Source organism: Marmota marmota, unplaced genomic scaffold, assembly GCF_001458135.2.
Source record: "Marmota marmota marmota unplaced genomic scaffold, marMar, whole genome shotgun sequence".
Classification (NCBI taxonomy): Eukaryota; Metazoa; Chordata; class Mammalia; order Rodentia; family Sciuridae; genus Marmota; species Marmota marmota.
Window position 1 is genome coordinate 8,551,081 of NW_025999853.1, and position 21,246 is coordinate 8,572,326.

At 39.7% G+C, this 21,246-nt stretch overlaps 1 protein-coding gene across 1 annotated transcript in view; it reads left to right on the forward strand.

Annotated features, from left to right (window-relative positions):
- CUNH12orf42 (chromosome unknown C12orf42 homolog) overlaps positions 1–21,246 on the forward strand; it is a 151,424-nt gene that overhangs the window by 39,904 nt on the left and 90,274 nt on the right. The window contains exon 2 of the mRNA XM_048808081.1: positions 20,116–20,355. The gene's annotated coding sequence lies outside the window, so the exon portion shown is untranslated. The remainder of the gene's footprint in view (positions 1–20,115; positions 20,356–21,246) is intronic.

Here is a 21,246-nt window from a genome sequence, read left to right on the forward strand (position 1 = left end):
ATATCCAACCACCCCTTATCCAACTTTCTCCATGAAACCCTTCCTAGCCTTCCCAACCCTTAGCATTCACTATTTTATTTTTAGGTAAATTTTTTTTTTCTCTTAGTTTTCGAGAGAGAGAGAGAGAGAGAGAGAGAGAATATGAATGTATATATAAATTCCAAGGCAAATTCTGTATAAAACAATTTAGAATATTATATTCCTTTACTCTTTAAACATCTATTTTTCTTTAATTCATGTGCTCTTTTATTTTCTCTTTGAAAAATAATGCATGGAAAGCATGTGGTATGCGTCTGGTACCTAGAAGATGTTTACCATATTTGTTTACCCAAGGAACTTAATCTACAGTGTTCCAATCACAAAGCACTGTGGTTTGATGTTTTGTTAAAAAAAAATGACAGTTATATATATATATATATATCAGGATGGGAATGAAGACATTTGTGCCAGGACATACAGGGAGTTGGTAGAGTGGAGGGCTACCAATCTGATGTTCAGATTGCACCAGGAAGGAATGATCTTAAAACCCATTTGACAGATTGAGGTGTCAATAACAGGGCTTTCCAAGGAAAACCACCTTGTTTTCAGCCCACTGAAGGTCTTGGGTGCCCAAAGCAGCAATCTTTTCACTTGCACATCTGTACTTTTCAGTGCTGGAAATTGCCATTGTCCACAGAACGTCATCCTTGTGACACTCTGAGACCCGAGTAGATATGAGGTCATCAATCACACCTCTGCTTGCTTTTGTGAAGAAATGGCAGCTATGTGCACATTGGTTGGGTTGGTGGCTGGCATTATCTTATCATGATATGTGTGCCTAAGATTTCATATCACAGAATTCTATACTAAAAATGGTGATATAAGATATTAACTGTGAAAGAGGAGGAAAAGGAGTGCATCGTGAAATTTAGTGGAAGTTTTAAAGATGATGAAAAAGACTTTTGATTTTTAAGAGAGAAGAAAAGTCTTTAATGCATAAGTTTCATTTAAACTGGAATTAGGTCTCTCCCTTTCCCAAGAGAAGTTTCTGTCATTTGAGAATACATTTCTGGTGTCACAGCTTTGGTACCAGACTGGAGAGAAAAGGGTGCCACACCCCCGAAGATGGGTTTGCTTTCACTGCCTCACCCTTAGCCCACCTGCTTCTGAGGGCTCTTCCATGGTGAGCTGCAGACCTCCGGGAAGCTCTGCTGGTCACTGTGCACAGCCTGGGATGCTGCTGCTTCTGTGTGGCAGGTGCATAAAGATGTCTGAGTTCTGAAATCAATTAAAAATAGGGACAAAGAGGCAGGAAGAGGTGACAAGTTTATGGTTATAGATAAAAAAGCATTTCTTAAAATAACCTACTTTGAACTTATTGCTTCACCTTTTCTTTTTAATGATCAAGTTTCAGTTTGAAGGCTTTGTATTTGGAGAAACAAAAATCCATCTTACCCATTCCTGTAAAACTTGGCCCAAAAGCTTGAACTCATATCAGTGTTACCAGCACAGTGGCATTAAGTTGTCAGGTTATCTGGCAAAATGTGAATTTCCTCCTTTTCCATCCACTTTTCCAGAAAATAAACTTTACACTGAACTTGGGTGTAGGAAGAGGCCACCTAAACCCTTATGAGTTCGTTGGGAAAGAACAATATTTGTTAGAAGTCCAAACACTTGAAAGGAAACCCCGTTGGCTTTTGACAGAGTCAAATTGATTGCTTTTCAATGAAAATTGATGGTACCCACAAGCAACTATTTGCTAAATAGTTTGCTAAAAGATAAGTTATCTTGTTCCTTTTCCGTAATAATTATGTTGTGCATTAATATTAATATTAATTTTCAAATTTAAACATGGCAAAAATATAGTAAGATTTATCTGGTTAGCATGGAGCAATGGGGCATTTCTCACCTAGACTCCGTGGACGTCCGTGTGGTTAGTAGATACTAAGTGTGAACAGAGAGTCTATGGTGAAAATTTGAGAAATTATGGGTATAAAAGGAGTTAAACATGTCTTTTTACTGTGGACCCTGGACTCAGCTAATATACTCCGAGGTTCTCAAGAGGGAAGCTGTAGTGTGTGGGCTTGCCATCCATGCAGATTTGGCCTGATGACCTCATTTGACATGGAGTAGGCAGATTGTGTTTCAATCCTGTATCCTTTTGGGCAAATCAAATTTCCTTTCTGAGCTCTGGTTCATCAACAAAGTGGGTCTAACAACACACATCTCAGGTATTTGTAGTGAAGATCAAATAAGATAATCATATAAAACACTTGGTAGGGTTATTTGCACAATAATGTTAAATTTATACCTCATCTTTGCTTGGTGAAGTTATTCTGTAGGGAAGTACCTGGGTGTGCAGGACTGAGTCAGAAGATGAAGCTCCTGCTACTTCCTGATGGAGTGACCTTGTAAGCCCCTTAACCAAGAGAATTGCATTTCCAATGCCAACTTTTAAAAACCAAACAAATCCTGCCATGGAAAGTTGGGTGCTATGGTGCACACTTTTAACTCCAGCTACTCAGGAGGCCGAACCAGGAGGATCACAAGTTCAAGCCAGCCAACTTAGCCAGACCCTATTTAAAAATGAAATAAAAAGGGTAGATGGTATAATTCTCTGGTAGAGCACATCCCTGGCAAGTATGAGGCCCTATGTTCCATCCCTAGCATCAAAAACAAATGAAAAACCCTGCTGTAGAGCAATTATGGAGAATCAAGTTAGTTTTAAAACTATTATAGAAATTCTCATAAATAGGCCATTTTATGCACAAATTTGTCAGCGCCATTTATTGCTAAGGCTATTTATATCCAAGCCTAGATTTATATTTCCATATTTTTACATATTGACCATGCTATTGTTAAGCTTAGTAAAAGAAACAGCAATGGCATTAAGTTGTCAGGTTATCTGGCAACACAATTACTGCTAGTCCAAATTTTTCTTTCCGAGATTGTCCAAAATTTGTCACATTTACATTTAGTAGGATTGGATCAAGATCCAAATGAGTTGCACATTCTGCATGTGTTATGACTGAAATTCACATTAGTTTGTTGCAACTTCCTTCTCTTCTCCAGACTAGCCCATACCATTGTTTTGTTAGGAAAAAAAAAAAAAAGGATAATTTCTTTGTGAAATATCCCTCCCACCTCCTGGATTTTGCTGATCACCACACAGACGTGCTTTTAACTTGGTCTTCTATTCCATTTATTTTAAAAAAGAGGTAGTTATAGCTAGAGGTCCATTGAGATGCTTATATAATTTCTTAGGGGATATACCTAAAGATGTTGTAATGTCCTTAGAGCTGTCTCACAGCACGAGGCACTTGATACCTACCACCCACCATTTATGTTGTGAGATGGAGCAGATGCTGTCAATAGGATCTTTTCATTGTAAATTCCCCACCCACCATCCAAAAATAAGTTAGAATTAACTTTTAATCATTGGCTTGATCCATTTTTGCGTTAGGGTTTACAAGATGGCACATGCCTAATCCTGTCATTCTGTCTGAATTTATTAGGTATAGTATTTCCATAAGGAAGCACTTTGTGTCATCAACAGGAAAGATAAAAGACTTTCTCATGGCTTTTTATTGAATGAATATCTTTTGGGAGCCAGCAAACATATCTATACCCTACTTTTGGGAAGCTTTTGACTTGGATAATACAGTTGAGTCAAAAATGACCATGTAATGTCAGATATAAAGACTGTGCTTGGTTCTATGAGTCCTCTGGGTTTGGTTATGATTATTTTACCTATTTGTATAGTGGATACGTGTGCTAGGGCTGCTATCAGAAAATACCACAGATTGGATGGATTAACAACAGAAAGGTGTTTTCTCACAGTTCTAAAAAGTCCAAGGCCAACGTGTCAGCAGGCTAATTTCTGCTGAGGTGTCCTCTCCTTGACCTGCAAAGACTGCTTCCTGCTGTGTCCTCACGTGGCTGTCCCTCAGTGTGTCCTGTGTCCTCCTCTCCTCTCCTTGTAGAGATGCCAGTTACACTGAGTTAGGAGTCACCTCTATAACTTCATCTAACCTAATTACCTCTTTAGGGACCTCTACTCCAAACGGTCACATTCTTGGGGCTTTAGGACTTATTTAGGGCAAGAGGAGGGACTCACTTTAATCAATTCATAATAAGTAGTAAAGTTGAATATTTGTCCATTATCTCCCTTATTAGACTGCAAACCTCTTCAGAGAATGGGAGCCTTCTGTGATACCTCAAAAATCCCTTAGCACCCCTGACAGTGTTCTAGTAAGTTCCTATAAAGAGGTTTTTAGCAAATCAAATCATAATAGAAAAAAAAATCTTTAAAAAAGCTGTATGGATGAGGGAATAATCATGCATTCTTATTTCTTGAGCCCTTTGATGGGCCAGGGTAAGTAGTGAATGTGTGTATATTATGCTATTTCATCGTCACAACGACTCTCGGAGCTGGCTGTTATTATCACTATTATTATCATTCTCCCTTGAACCTGAGAGGCAAGAGGGACCAAGTTGTCTGGGTTGCCATACAATAAATGCAGGATCCAGGATTTGAATCCACAGCTCATGGTCTTACCCCAATGTTTTGCTACCCACAATATAAAGGAAAGTGTTTTATAAATGGTAGATGCCTTTAAACGTTTGCTATTAATACCTTTGGTGGAAATGACATGAACCTCTAGCATCAAAATGGCCTTGATTTAATTTTCAACCGTATCCCTCCTAGCTGTGTGGTATTGGTCTCCTAAATCCTCTCAGCCATGGTTTTCCAATAAAGAAGATGGAAACAGTGACATCTCCCAGTTGTGAGTGGCTGGGAGACATAACGTGCACATCCTGGCAATGTATGAGCTTAGACTCTTGATAAGTATCAGCTAATATCACTGTCTCCTCATGGTTCCTGGACATGTTTTTATACTCAGTGACATTCTTGTTAGACGCTGGGAATAGCCACCAAGCAATAAAGACAAAAAGAGGGTAGTAACAAGTTTTGTTGTTATTACCGCTGAGTCCAGAGAGACAGATCCAACTTGCAGATTCATTTATTAGCTCACCTCCATGACATTTATTGTATGCCCACAGCAAGTGGGCATCGAGGGCCCATCAGGTGCAGGGCCACTGTCTACAAATCCCACTGGCAGTCAATAACCCCACTGGAGCCTGCCCTAGAAGGACCTCAGTTCCATGGCGATTGGTGTGGGTTTGTTCGTAGTAAGAAGAGTCACGATGCTGTCTATTCATCCATGGCCAAAGTGGCCTTAATATCACCCAGATCATAAAATCAAAATAAAAAATATTAACAGGACAAACTACTGGTGTCATGCACTTGCCTTGAAATCCATCTTCAGGTCAAGGAGTTGACAGAACTTTTTACATTAAGCAGTGATGAAATTTTGCAGTGGGTTTATTTATAAATGTTAGTAGAACTATCCAGGATTATAATTCTCAGCTTGTTATCATTAGAGGAGATTCTGAGAGCTTTGACTTCATTTGGAATCTTAAATTGCCATAATTCTTTTTTTTTTTTTTTTGGAAACTCATTAAATTTTAACTAGATGCACGTTCTTTCTCCTCAACTTGGGGCCGGGGGTGGGGGGAACATATTTTAGATATCTGTCAAGTCTGTCGTCGTTACTCATGGAAATGTGTCTAATTTTAAGCCTCTGAATGCTGATCCGCTTGGAGGAATGTTGCAAATGTCACTCGGTGAACACGCAGTGGAAACACATGTACAAATAGTGCAAAAACTTGAGAAGTTTTCTGGTGCATTAATACGGGAAGGCTTGATTTGAAAATTTCCCATTCAACTCGACTAAAGAGTTGGGGGGGTGGAATGGGGAGAGAAAAACCACTTATCTTAAAGATTCATGATTCAAGCGCCTGATAGAATCTGCAGTTTCCATAGTGCTGGGCCCTAGATTTCCCTTTAATGTAATTAAGCCTCAAGATTTATGAATACAACAGGCCAGAACTTGATCCGTGTTCATTTTCAATTACTGCAGTGAAAGGGCTCTATCCAGATGTCTCTATTTACAGCATTCAGGCAGGCCGGACCAGGGGCTGAGGGGGGAGGGCCCACAAATTGTCACACTTGTTAATTCTTCACAGAGGATACTCAGCTGAGGTCCTGGCTTTGACCCTGTGACAAAAGGCTGGGGGCCCCCGGGGCAAGGGCATCAATGCTTCCAGGGACAACATGGTGACCCATGGGGGTCACTCCCTCTGCTTTGTAGGTATTTGTGTAATAATGGGGTCCATTCCTTATTTTTATTTCTGTTACAGTTCTGGGGGCATCGAAGGGAAGAAAAAAAAACTGGCTCTGATGTGGATGTGAAAGACAAACATATATAATGAGAGCATCAAGTGTCCCCTGGCAACAGTAACCACGATAAAATTCTACAGGGGAAATACACAGTATGCAGTGACCCACATAATGGGGCCTATTTTGGAAGCATTGTTTTATTTTTCTTTTGAAGGGTGTTGTGTCTTTTTTTTTTTTTAATGTTCTCAGGTCTGCAATTTAGTTTGGTTGGGATTATTGGAACACAAGTGTCTTTTCTCCTGCTACAGTTACAGTCTTGCTTGTTTTGGAGACACATTTTCCACCACCAGATACCCACCTGCTAGGATAGCCTAAAATATTCCATTTTATTCCCTTTATTTTCTTCTTTAAAAAAATTTCTGGGCTTTCCACAGCCATTCTACAGGTTTCTGAGACATGTGCTAAGTGTTTTCTTACACTAATGTGGGCATTTGCATTGAGGTATCATTTTAAAAGGAAAAATCCCACACAAAAGACTTAGAAATAAGAGCCCAGCGGGAGACGCAGACCCACTAATGAAATGTACCACATCTAGTAAAAAGCCCCAGATCCTACCCACACTTTTCCTCTGAGGCGTGTGTCGGGTCCATCATTTTATTTTCTCAATTCACGGCCCAGAGTCGTTACCTTGTGAAAAAAGAATGAATTGGGATATTATATTCACGTGTGGCCCAGTCAAATGGAATTGTTGGCCAATTCTCTTCCATTTCGGAAGGTTGTTTCTTAAAAGTACTGCAAATCTCCTCCTTGATGAGCCCCTTTAAATCAATTTTGGTTTTTTTCTTCTTTGAGTCATGACCTTTACAGGACTCAAATTCATTTCAGTGAATTTAAAGAGTTTTGAATAGAACAAGAGATCCGTCCCAAATAGAGCTTTCACTCAAATTTGTTCCATTCTTTCCCTTAGAGAGCACCCCCTTTTTTTTTTAATTTAAGAAGTGATTTAATAATTCAGTGGCAAATCTAATCAAGTTTGATACTTTTTCATAAATAAATTTATCCCATTGCTACCAATGAATATGTTTTAGATACAAATGACATCATTTCTGGTCATCTCACTTCATTCTTTGGAAGGTGGATGTGCCAGGAGTTTTGAAGTATTTTACTGTTAGTCATCCTTTGGAAGGTGGTTGTCTGAGAATTTTAGCAAGACATTTGTGTCTTTTGCAGAAACTTTTGTGTAGATTTCAGGTCTTCAGTTTTCAGTCAGAGGGAATTAGAGCCCCACAGTATGCTTTGGAACGATTACTTTGGAATGTTGAATCACATAGCTACTGTATTGGAATATTAGGGTATTTTCCCCCCAAGTTTTTCAAGTTTTATTTGTCTCTTTTGCCACTTCTGGTTAGTATATCACATCGAGATAGTAAGTTTTGTTTTGAAAAGAATTCTTAAATTAAATTTTTTTTGTCCTTATTTTCTTTTCCTCCCTAATCTTTTCCTCCTCACTGCCCAACCCCATGTCCCTTTCCCCCCCTTAGCAGAGGAGGCACTATGGGACAAAGGTTGCAAAGAAGAATAAGAGAGGCTTTTGGGTCTTGGTCACCAGGATGTTATTCTCAGCCATGCCATCTTCTCATTTGGTGCACTATAATTATTTAATAAGTAATTTTATAATAATATTAATTTTAATAAGTAATTTTTATAAGTAATTTGTATAATTTAGTATAAGACTTTGCAAATATTTTTTGAAATATATAGGAATAGGTTCAGTTTCTTCTTACTTGAACTCTCATTATGGTAGGCTTTCTGGAATGGAAGAGAAGGAGTGGAATTAGTGCTGTTTTTCTGGGAATTTTATTCAAAAGCATGGGTAACCCATTGGTTGTATCAACCTCTGATGCGCGGCATGTCGAAGAATTGAACGCAAAGCTTGAGAAGCACCGCTTTAGAAGGTTCTTGTCATCTGAAGGTGGAGTTCTCACATAGGCAGTCTGTAAGCAATCAAAGGGGTGCACAGAGTGAAAGGGGGCACCCTGGAGCCTCATCCTTAGTGTGTGATTTAGCACAGATATTTTTATCAGTGTCTTTAAGTCTGGGGAAGAAAGAGCTCCCCAATGTGTTGGTTGGTTTTGTTTGTATAAAGGGTTCAGTTAGCAGGTGTGGCAACTCGAGCTAAGACAATGGAACTAAATAGTTTTAAATATTATTAAGCCATAGACATTGGAAAATATTTACAATATAATGTTACATGGAAAAAAAGTCTATGGTGATAAGGATTATGCAAAATGTGTGTTTATAAAGGACAGCAAAATTTTTCCCCTTTTAACATTTCCCTAGGTTTGGGAAAATGCAATTTTATATGATATATATCTATTTATTGGTATTATGCAACTTTATGCAGTTAATAACAATTACAATTTTAAAAAGCCCCTGCTCAGGAGCTACTGGAGGGAATTAATATTAGGATTTGGGTCCCAGGAGGCAAAAGGTATCCACCAGAGGGAGCCAGGGGTAGAAATGACCACAGGGTGATTGTGACCTGATCATCTCTGAGCAGGTCAAAGGTGAAGCTGGAGAAGTCAAGTTCCTTTAAAAGCGTGGACCCAGGTCCAAAGGACTGTCGTGTATGCTGAGAAAAATTGCAGAATTTGAAATTCAGATTGGAGGATGGTGGGCAGGTGTCATTTGGAGAGTTGGAGCAACTGAGGTCTTTATAACCATCAATAGCATGATCTGTACTGCATCAGGACTGGATTACAGGAGCAGCCAGGAGCTTACAGGCTTCTCTTCTCTGAGATTTCTTTCCTCTTTATTAATCTCTCCTACATCCCACCTCTACCTCTTATCTATTTAGCCACATTCCTTCTACACTGAAGCCAAAGTGACCTTTTAAAATTGTGCTTTTGCTTAAGAATTTCCTCCTTTGCTTAAAAACTTTTGACACTTCATTGCCTTCAGAAAAAACTTCAGATTCTTCTATAGGTTCTTAAGGTCCTTTGATGTCTAAACCATGCTTCCTCGGCACTTTTTAATCAGTCACCAGACTCTCTTCCCTTGGTATAGTGCCATCTCCCTGAACTCCTTGTGGCTCCTGAATGCACCATCATCTCTGCAGCTATTGTGAGTTCTGTGCCCCCTGCCTGACCTCATATTCTCACCCACCCTCCATTCAGGTCCAAGTCTGGGTGGCACTTTCATGGCATCTCAAGACCAGGTTAGGTGTCTTCCCTCGAGAACAGCTCTTTGGGACTCATCTCTTGAATCCTGTTTCTCGATTGGGCTCAGGAAGCACACACAACATCATTTTGTCAATGGTTGATATAAGCAAGCTGGTAGTATGGCAAGAAAAGGAGAGAAAACCCAAAGACCCAAAGCCCCAAATCCCAAAATGACCTTCCTAAAACAGTTTCACAGTACAGTTTCTGGCCCATGCTTAGCTGTTGGTTATAAACGACTAGTGCTTATTGCACTAAGCACACTGGTTTGAGTCTGTCCCTTCCTCCTGTATCAAAGTAGCTGCTTGTGATTTGCTGCATGTTGGAGATCAGACTATCTCCACATTGCATGTTAGATAAGAAGAGGTCATACGCTCCTGTCTAGGAAGAATGTTGATATCTGGCTTTCATGGCCCTTGTTTTGAATATGAGGAGACCTGTGCTTAGGCATTAATGGCTCCAAAAATCTGGATTATTTTTTTCCAGTGTAAAGTTTACTGCATTGAGAGACAATATTTCCTAAGTCATCGAAAGGAGGAAATCTTCCAATATGTAGTACTTTAGAAATAGATCTGGGTTGATGTTAATTTAAATAACATTTCTATGTAAGCTGTAGAATAACTATTTTAAATAGCTCTTGGTCATAGGAAGGGAACAAAGGTATCTTCTTTTTTAAAAAATATTTATTTTTTAATTGTAGTTGGACACAGTACCTTTATTTTATTTATTTTTATGTGGTGCTGAGGATCAAACCCAGGGCCTTGCACGTGCTAAGCAAGTGCTCTACCGCTGGGCCATAACCCCAGCCCAACAAATGTATCTTCTAAAAACGCTTTTGTGAACAAAGTTGGATTAGGCCAGAATCAGTGAATTCATTGATGTTATTTTTCAGAATTTTTTTCTAGTGTTAATTGGTTTTTGTAAAATGTGGTTTCTGTTGCGCACAACTCATGTACAGATATCATTCATGCATTCATTCATCCAACCACTGAATGATTCACTTGTTCATCCAGTTATCTATGCATTCACTATCCTCCCACCCAGTCACCCATCAGTCCAACCATTTTCTCTCCCCTCTCTCTCTGCACCCATCCCTTCCTCTAGCTAGCATCTCCCTAGTAACTTAGTAGTTAGTTACTAAGATAATTAAAAAATAAGCAAGATAGTCTGTCTTCCCAAAGTGCTTAAAGGTTAATAACAGTCCCTTGTATCATCAAGATTGGGACCTGGATGCAGATAAGGAAGAAGGCCAATGACTGTGAATGCTGGCATAAACCTGGGAAAGTTATATTCGAACTGTCTCAGAACTGGCACATCCAGGTAGCTTTTATTAGTGACATATAAAGGTTTGGGGGGAAGACATGTTTAATAGATGGGGAAGTCAGGCTCTTACTCTTAGTGAAAGTAGCATCAACAGTAGGAACCAATCCACAGTCCTTGCAACAGACTAGTTGTAATGTCTTTTGTACAACAACCGTGAAAACAAATATTTAACTAGATAACATAGCTTGTGTTGAAACACAATGCTCAGGGTATAGAAGTCTAAAACAGAGGTGAAGAATTCTAATTCAGTTCTCAAGGTCACTAATTTGAAAGAAAATAAAATCAAAATCATGCAAAGCATAGAACAAAAGATCCCTTTCACCCAGTGGATAGAGTGGAAAGTTGTCATTCAGGGCAAACATCCACCTTTGCATCCTCAAAGCAAACTGCCTTAACTGCTTGCATATAGAGTAAACTGAGCTGGGGCGTGAGCAGCCTCTTTCCTTTTTCAGGGTAGGTGGGTGGAGTGCTTGATGCCTCCTTCAGCAGCAAGAGTGTCTTATTTCTATGAACTCATCATTCCTGCCTATCTTGTTGAAAACAACCACCTTGAATCACCTCTCTGCAGAGATGCCCTCTGACTATCCCTGGCTATCCATCCCCCATCAAATGAACCCAGAAAGTGGGTGCATTTCTAATATGTTGAGCTACCCCAGAAACATGCCACCCACTCCTCCCATTTCTTCTAATGCACCAAAACTTGGCTTATGGAAGATTCTCTTCCATGCCAAGAGCTTCATCAGCTCTAGGAACCATCTGAAAAACTCTGGGGATCACAACTCTTTTTTAAAAATCAATATTGCTTCCATGTCAAATTTTGTATTGTTTTATATAAATGTGCCCTTGTTAGACAAAAAGGAAATGTTTAAACATAATAAAGACAGGCAAAGAAAATGACACCTTGTCACATACACACACACTGTCCACACACACTCCTGCACAAAGGCCAATAAGAAAACACTTTGAAAAAAAAAGACAAAGGTGCTCAGTAATCCCCTGCTAAATCATGTGGACCCATCTGAGAAGAATGAAGAAACCTGCACAAGGCAGAGGGGTTTTCTCTTCCTGGAAACAGGAGGAAAAAAAAAAGAATAAAATTTGGCACTTTCTCAGCGTGGCAGCTGTGCCTGTCTGCACAAGAAAACACCATCAAGCAATTCGCGAATTCTTGTTAAATAATTGCTCTTCACGTAAGGTGACTATTGTGTTCTGTCCCTCATTATGAATATCTTAAAGTCTGATTTTCAGCACATTCAATCCTGTTCAAAACCGAATTAAACACTGAAAGCATATGTTACTGTAAAGCTCTGAGTCACAGACTGTCATATTTTACAGAAGATTGTCCAGCAGCTGTCTTAAAATTGTAAAGCCAAGAGCTGCATCTACTCTATGCTTACGATGTGCCACAGCTATATTAATTGATTTATGGACCGTTGTTAGGCAAATACAGTGGAAGAGAAATGAGCTTTGCATTCAAGGGGTCTGAGATTAGCCCCAAGGTCATTGCCTCTTACCAGATGTGGCATCTGGCTGGATGTAGAACTTCCTGATTTTTCTAGAACATTCAGGTAATAACTTCTTTGTCTGATCCTCCTCTAGGCAGATACAACATTCTTGGGTGGTGCTAGAAGTGCAAGTCATTGAGGATTAGTCTGCCTGATGGCTCTTGCGTCCAAGTTCAAGGCTTTCCCCCAATATCAGGGCTAACTTATTTGAGCGATAGATGAGACACTGAGAATGGTAGTTATATAATCATTAATTTCATCAACTTGACCAGAATCTCTGAAGAGAAAGAACATGCAGTCCTTATCAGATATGCATAAAAATTTAAACAAGTTATTATCCCTTACACATTATTTTCTTTATCCATTCTTTTGAGTTTTGTGAGGTCTATCCCATGTTGAGGGCAATCTCCCAGGTCTGCCTGCTTCATCTTTCTAACCATATTGCATGGTACCCAGGGCCATATTTAGTGCTAACCATGAAGTCCTCTCAGCAGAAAACGGGTGCATGCAACTCTTAAACTTTTATGTGTTCAAGGTCACACATGGACCATTCATTTAATCCCAGGAAATTAAAAAAGAACTTTTTATTGATACATATTAATCACACAGAATAGTGGGTTTCATTGTGTTGAATTCATAACACATAAACATTTAATTTCATTTCCCAATACCTCTTCTTACCTAGTCCTCATGATCCCCTTCCTCTAAATTAATGGTCTTCCTTCTCCATTCACAATGTCATATTTTTTCCTTCCCCCCAGCGTCCACACATGAGAGAAAACATACAGTACTTGGCTTTATAAGTCTGATTTATTTTGCTGTACATGGTTTCCAGTTCTATTCATTGTCCTTCAGAGGACATCAGTTTGTTCTTCTTTACGGCTGGATAATATACCACTGTGTATATAAACCACGTTTTCTTTATCCATTCATCTGATGATGGACATCTAGACTAATTCTATTACACTTTGTAGATATGGTTTGGTGTTAACTCCTTGCTCATGTCCTGCGCAGGCGCTGGAATTTGGGTTTCCTCTGTGTGTAATGGACTGGCTGCAAAATAAAACTAAGAAAGAGAAAATGGTGAAGCAACCACAGGACACAGGAAATAATTTTAGAAAGCATGGGGGGTGGGTAGGGCAGGAGGGCTGTCCGATCTTAGGGATCAAACTTCCACACGAAAAGAGAGAGCGAGAGTCCCTGTTTGCTTTATTTATATGGGGGAACCTCAAAGGTTTTCCACAGAATGTTCTTAGCCAATTAAAGTAGGAGGTGGGCTGTCCAGTTTCCAACTGGGTCCGCCCAACTCCAGAGCTACGAAAGTGGTCTCCTTAGCCCACTGAAGACAGAGACCACGTGCCTCGTGCAATCCATCGAGTGGGAGGAGAGCCACAAAATAGTTTGCAATGGCAAACCTAAACCTTCCTGGCTCAAGGCCCAGTGAAGATGCTTGAATAAGCTCAAATAACTTACGGGTGGCCTTCCACATTAACTGACCTTCCTAGTTTTCCATTGTTCTTGTATATTTTGTCCTTACGTTTGGGGTAGGCTGCCTTTTCCTCAGATTGTTAAAATGGTTTACTGTAAAACACAGTAAACTTTAACTTGATCGTGTGTGTGTGTGTGTGTGTGTGTGTGTTTAATGTATAATATTATATAGATACAATACGTGTAATTGTAAGTTTTACTTACCACTTTAATTCTCTAATACCTACATCACCAGACCATGATTAAAAGATCTAGCATATATAGGATGCTATATATATATATATATATATATATAGCATCAGGTATTTGATAAATGGTTGCTTTTGCCATTACTTACCGAAGGTCACAGAGCCAGCACCAGGAGAGGAATGCAGCATGTATGTGCCAAAGCCGTGTTTCCCCACCTGACCCACAACACTCCTACTGTGTGAAAAGGAAAGTCACGTTTTTTTCTTTGCTGTGGGGATTTAGTCTCTTTCAATTTTTATTGCAGTCTATCTGACAAAAAGCTTAGCACATGTTTGTATTACAGTACCATTTATTTGGTTTAGTTAAGTTAAAATACTCTTTGTGTTTCATCAAATGAAACTAAATAAAAATGGTCTTGGTGTTCAACATAGTTTCCATTTTGATTTTGAACGATGACATTTTACTTTGCTGATTCAAAGGTTGAAAATTTGGACTGGGTTCAGTGTTAGTCTGCAGAAAGAGCCCAGAGCATGGGCTTTCTCCTGGTGTATCAGATGGTGTTTTGCTGCCTTGGTAACAAGTCCAGATGTAGTGCACACCTGTGTTTTAAGTATAGTCTCCTTAATTATGCTCTACACACTCAGAGCACGGTAGTAGCAAGCGCTTGCTGCATAGGCCAGTTGGTCTGTTCCCAGGGGACACAATATTGGACTCCTTCATGATTTATATTTAGTGTGGAAATAGGGATTCAAATAATCCTTTTATTTATTTATTTATTTTTTAGTTCATTTCTTTCTCTCTCTCTCTGGCTTTGTGTGTGTGTATTATGTAACTGTCTATATAATTGTCTTAGTATGTTCAGGCTGCTATAACAACATTACCTAGACTAGGTGATTTATAAACAACAAAAATGTATTGCTCATGGTTCTGGAGGCTGGGAAGTTCAAGGTCAGGACACCAGCAGATTCATGACTATCAAGGGTTTGCTTTTTCTTCAAAGATGGTGCTTTCTCCTGTGTCCTCACATGGTGGAGGGAGTCAAAAAAAGTTTCCTCAGGACTCTTAAAAGGCCACTAATCCCACTGATAAGGGCTCTGCTCTCATGGTCTCGTCACTCCCAAAGGTCCCACATCTTGATGCTGACACATGGGTATTACAGATTTCAACACAAGAGGTTTAGAGAGAGACATTTTGACCATAGTGATACTTGTCCATAATGAATTTACTTTCTGTGATTTTTCTTTTGGGTGATGACTGTATTTTCTAGTACCCAAGGATACCATGCCATATGGAACAAAAGTAGAGGATCATGGAAAGAATACATTGCTATAGTTCTACATAGCAAAACTCACAGCAAGTCCTCCTTTGATCACTGTTTTCTTTTAAAGCTTTTGCATACTGAGAGATATTAATAAGATGAAATCTAGCCCTATTAGAATAATGTGAATACTCAAAGAGATTGGTGTTTTTCTTTTTCTTTTTTTTGGGGGGGGGTATGTAGCAAATTAATTAGCTACCTGTCAGCTTGATGTCATGGGTCAAGTTGGCAAATGAATGACAGGTGTGCAACGTGCTGAGGAAAGAGGCCAGTGCAGCAGAGTGCTTTTCTGTATTTTCTCTTAAAGGGAATTAAAAACAATATTAAAAGTTATTGGCATGTACTGGGAGGCACACTGCACCCAGATCTTGGTTCCAATCCCCCATGTTTGGTAACTGAGTGTCCTTGGACCTGGAATCTAGTCTTTCATGTTTTCTGATGAGACTGGAGATCATAGTCCCTCCTACGTATGGTTGGAGAGATGTGCTCAGTAACTGTTGACCCTTACTCTTCCCTCTTCAGTGGTTTTCAGGAGGGTGAGTGGACACAAATGCACACAGTCTTCTACTGTTAGCCTACTTTCCTGATCTGAAACAAAGGACGTCAGCTGCTCAGGTTCCCAAGACTAGAACAACTATGGAAATAATCTCTGTTTCCACCTGCTCTGTTCTCCCTACTATTCTTGCTTAAGCAAGTTGCAGTCCCAAATGACCTTATAGCTCTTTTCAAGTCATGACCCAGAGCAAAGTTAATAAATATGGGTATAGGTTCCCATCACTGTGGGACTTGCTTGTGGCCATCCTTGATAACCATGTCAGTCAAGGTGCTCTTTCCTGTGAAACCTGTAAGGGTCTCCAGGCAGCCATTCCCCCAGTTGACCTGGGTTGGTGTTCAAGTTGAAGAAGATTCACCCTCCTGGCCTAACCAAGAAGATTCATTCTCCTGACCTAACCAGTCCTTCAGAAAAAAATCAGCACACAAAACCACAAGGATCTTAGCTCAGAGATGATCATCCAAATGCTTTTACCTTCTTTTTTATGTGTGAATAGAGTAATTAAATGAATTATTTGAATTCCTAAATTGGTTGCACAACTAGAATTAAAATTTGGGGCTCTTGGGCCTTAAAACTAATCTCCTTTTAGTTTAGGTCTTCAAATTTTGCTTATGAAGAGATCATCTCCCTGGAAATGGGTGGCCACAGGGAAGAGTGAATTTAGAATTTTTAAATTATCTAACCAAAGACTGGATGTTAGTGGGTTGGGAGTGTGATGGAGATTCAAATATCAGCTGGGATGTTGATTAGATGATCTTTAAGATGTCTTCTGGGTCCCAGATTCTGAGGTTATTTTTACTGGGTCACTTAATTATATAATTTCTTAAACATGGGATGTAAGTTCCATGTCTGGGACTCCTTTGTAATTAAACATGCAAGACTTCGAAGAGCATTTGGCTTAATTAATTACTGTCTGGTTTCCATGAAAAATGTTGAGAACTTCTAGTGATGTCCACACATAATCATTATAAGATTGTTTGTAGACTTGTGAAAATTATGAAATTTGGAAAAATAAGGGTCATAAATATTTAATATTTTAAAGTCAGGGAGCTGCTAAAAGCATGACCAGATATATTTATTTTTGGATAGGGAAGAAGAAATCCCTTTCAGGTGTATATCCCTTTTAAAAAGGATCTTATAAGAAAGTAAACAACTTAAAGTGATTCTAGAATACGAGATTTCAGAAGTGCACATCTGTCCATTTTTGGACCACAATGAATGTTAAATAGATTTTCAAGTTTTTTTCTATGGGTATCAAAGTGATGTTCTTATTGAACCTTAAAAGCCATAGTGAGCCTCCCTTGTTTCCAGCCTCCCCCTTGCAGCGCTGTAAATCTAACTTCTGCCCGTCCCATTGTTCAGAAAAAAGCAGCCATATTGTCCTGATTGCTATTAAATTAAAGCAGAAAGGGAGAGACACAAATGTGGAAGCCCGTCTTACCAGCGGGGATACCACTATCTTTTATTTTGCATTTTGGGAGGGTCAGAAAGTCATGACAGGCATCTGACCTCTGATAACCTCTTTGATGCATCTGTGTGCAGTTTTTTTGGGGAAGAACTTAATTAAATACAATTGAATTTCCCTGCTAACATTGCCACTGAAAGAACTCTTTTTTAGATGGCTCGGTGTTTGCTGGTGAGGAACAAACAAAGATGCTTCTTTTGTTCCTTAAAGAAAAGTTAGCATATGTTAGTTAAGGATTTGTGATTTCTTTTGACTGGGCTGGTGGGTTTCTAAAAATTCAATGAGTCTTCTGAAATGGTAACCACGTCAAAAGATGAAATATGCAATTAACTCAAACCTTAACTCTTTGTATTCCTGATAGTTATTGCTAAACTTAGGTGAATCATGGTAAGAGTTCACTAGGTCTAGCTACACTTAAAAATTATGATCATTGAATTTATAAGGAAGTTGCTGATATTTGGCCATATGTACTATAACTTGTATATCTCCTGGATTTTCCAGCAACCAAAGACAGAGAAGAGATTCTAGCAAAGGTTATTTTAGTGCTTTTTGCTACAAAACTGTTAATGGAGGAGTTAAAAAAAGAATATGTAGTTTTGGTTTTGCACAGTTTACTGGGTGTAAAAAGAACAAGGAATTTACTTATGAGTTCTGCTTTAATAAAACAAAAATAATTATATAAATATGTGGGTAAATTCATTTTTCCCACTATTATCCTTGGGCTTCTGAAATCAGTGGCTGACCATGAGAAATTGAGAAATCAATTTATAATCATGATACACACAAAGAATAAGTTATTTTATTCAAGCTTGAGTCTTACTACTTATTTTGAGAGGGGAATCAGGTTTACCTCCTTTTAGATTCCAAGAGTCTTTTAATCCTAGATGATTTTGTTTTCCTTGAAGAGAGGATTAGAATTAGGAACTGATGCTTTTGAATTTAAAGTTGACTGTTGTGTGTGTTAAGCCTACTTCCTCACCTCCACACCCCCTTCCTCTGTCTCCAAGCTTTCCCAGATCTCTCTAATTATTTAGGGGGAGAAAAAGTCAACACTTGACCCTGCTGCCCTGTCTGGATTCTGTCCCATCTCTTGTTCTCCATTCATGGTTGAACTCCTAAAAGTAGTGTGTACCATCCCCATGGCCGGTATTTCCACTTCACTCTCTTTTCTGGAATCTGGTTTTTGTGTTCACCCTTGTACTATGTACTCCAGCTGACAGCCAGGGCCACCACCATGTGAAGTTGCAAGGGTTTGCCCTACACAAGGGTATTTACTGACCAAACCACGTCCTGTCATGTAGCTGTATCTGCCAAGAGAGGGTGCCATATTTTTTTCTTTTTAACTTTGTTGGAGGGCTCCATAGGACTAGCTGTGGTTGGTCAACCATCCTGTTGGCCCACTTTCAGCTGTCCTGTCTGATCTCACTTTTTAAAATCTAGACCCTTTTTTTTTTAAAAAAAAAAAGGTAATATATAAGGTGGGACCAAAAGTAAAATCTTAGTTGTTTAGAGAGTCTCAAACTCTTGGTCAATAGGAGATCTGCCCAAGGCTATTAAAATCCTAAATCACCAGGGAATTGGGATAAATTGTTTTTCTGTGTAAATAAAGTACTAGTTGAGGGAAGTAAAAATAGAGGCCGAGATCTTTGTGTAGAAACTCAATGCCAGTCTCTTGTGTTTTCACTTGCTGCGACATATCTTGTGTTTAGGCATTCAGAAATACTTATGGAAGACACTAGAACATTGTGAAAAGAATGCAGGCTTTACAGCTGCGCAGCCTCACTTTGGAATCTTAACTCCACCTCTTAATAGTGGTGTTGCCTTGGCTGTCATTAAATTCCTGAGCTTCTGATTTTGTGTGTGTGTGTGTGTGTGTGTGTGTGTGTTGCTGGGAATTGAACCCAGGGCCTTGTGCATGTGAGGCTAGCACTCTACCAACTGAGCTGTATCCCCAACCCTGGGCTTCTTAATTTTTTAACTACAAACTATGCAATGATAAAAATAGTGGCTGTTCAATAGTCCTTTGGGGACTTAAAATCAGCATACTTCAGTGACACAGCTACATCAATGTTTATAGCAGCTCAATTCAACAGCTAAGCTATGGAACCAACCTAGGTGCCCTTCAACAGATGAATGGATAAAGAAAATGTGGTATCTGTACACAATGGAGTATTACTCAGCCATAGAGAAGAAATGACATTATGGCATTTCCCAGTATATAGCTGGAGCTAGAGCATATTATACTCAGTGAAACAAGCCAATCCCTCCAAAACCAATGGCCCAAAGTTGTCTCTGATATGCAGATGCTAACACACAATAAGGGGTGGGGGGGGAAGTGTAGCAGTTCATTGGATTAGACAGGGGATTGAAGGGAAGTAGGGGGATGGGAATAGGAAAACAGTAGAATGAATTGGGCATAACTTTCCTATGTTCATGGATGAATATATCACCAGTGTACACCACAGCATGTACAACCACAAGAATGGGATTCTAATTAGAATAATTATACTCCACATATCTGTAATATATTAAAATACATCCTACTGTCATGCATAACTAAAAAGAACAAATAAAAAGAAAGTGCTGTGGTGGAGGATTGGGGCACTATTTATTGTAGGGACACCCTATAATTGTGCCTGGCAGTAACTGCCATGAGAGAATGTCCTTCCAGGCCAGACTTTTCTGCATACCGATCCTCTGCTACTACACTTTTACTCCCTCTTTTCCAACTAGATATAGATTTTGCTCTTGTTTCAAAATTCAGCTCAACTGACATCCCTTCCAAGAAGCAGTTCCTGATGATTCTCCTTTGTCTGAACCTTCTTCTGCTTAGGTCTGGTGAGGAGTTTCCCTGGTACCTCACGTCCCTCCTGCCCTTCACTGCAGGAGCTGGGATTGGGCTCGTGTTCCTTGGAGTCAAGAATGGACATCGAGAGCGCCATCAAGGCAAGCAAGCCAGCTGGGATTTTATTAACAGGGAAAGTGAGAGGAAGATTCAGAACTCCACGTGAACACTCCCAGGAGGGGCAAGAGTGCCCCTGAAGTCTTACCTCACTCCTCCTTTTAAAGGCAGGTGAGGAGGAACTGATAAGCTCCTCTTGATTGGTTTTTGATTTTGCAATGGTCGAGGGCCTGGTTATGGATTATGCAGTCACTTTCAGCAAGATGGGGATGTGACCTTTCTGAGAAGCAGGGATGTAGAGGTCTGTTAGAGTGGCTGTCCTCATACTTGCCCTCATGTCCACCTTTACTGTCCCTTGCCTACTCTCTCTCCTTTTCTCTCTCAATGCTGTGCGGGCATCTTGCTGGTGGAAACTTCTGGGGATCATGCTGCATTTATGTTTGTACCTTTGATGATGGGCATATTGCAAGACATAACAATAATTATTTGATAAATGGAGTTGTCTTTATTTCAACAATTAGACAAGTGGACAGCAAAGCTAGAGCAGCCGGGAAGCCCCCAGATGCTTAGGAGTGGCGATGGACACTTCCTCATGTGCTCCAATCCTAGTGGATATTCCTCCGTTGCTGGTCTTCTGGATCATGGCACTTTCCAGGTCTCTTATTGGAGAGGATTTGATCTACTTCTAGGGTTTCATTTACCCCTGGTCTTGATCTGAAGGTCTCCTTGCATTAGGGATGTACTACAAGGAGGTATGGATCAGTGTCTTGCTGTCTGGGAATCAACACTGTGTGTGGCTTGTTGAAAAAAGGAACACAAGAGGCCTCCTGAGTTAGAACCTGTGTTTGAACTGGTCCCCAGGTGACTGGAAGGCACAATAAAGCACTGGATTAGTAGCAGTTGCCTTTGAGAATAGTGGACTCCCTGGAATTCCTGTTTGTCTATGAAGACTCAGGAAAAGGTATCGGGACTGTTACAAAGAGAACCAAATAGTGCACTGGCCCATTGATGAGCCCTTGATCAGAATCAGGAAGGAATTACCTGACCAAGAAAACTGCAAGT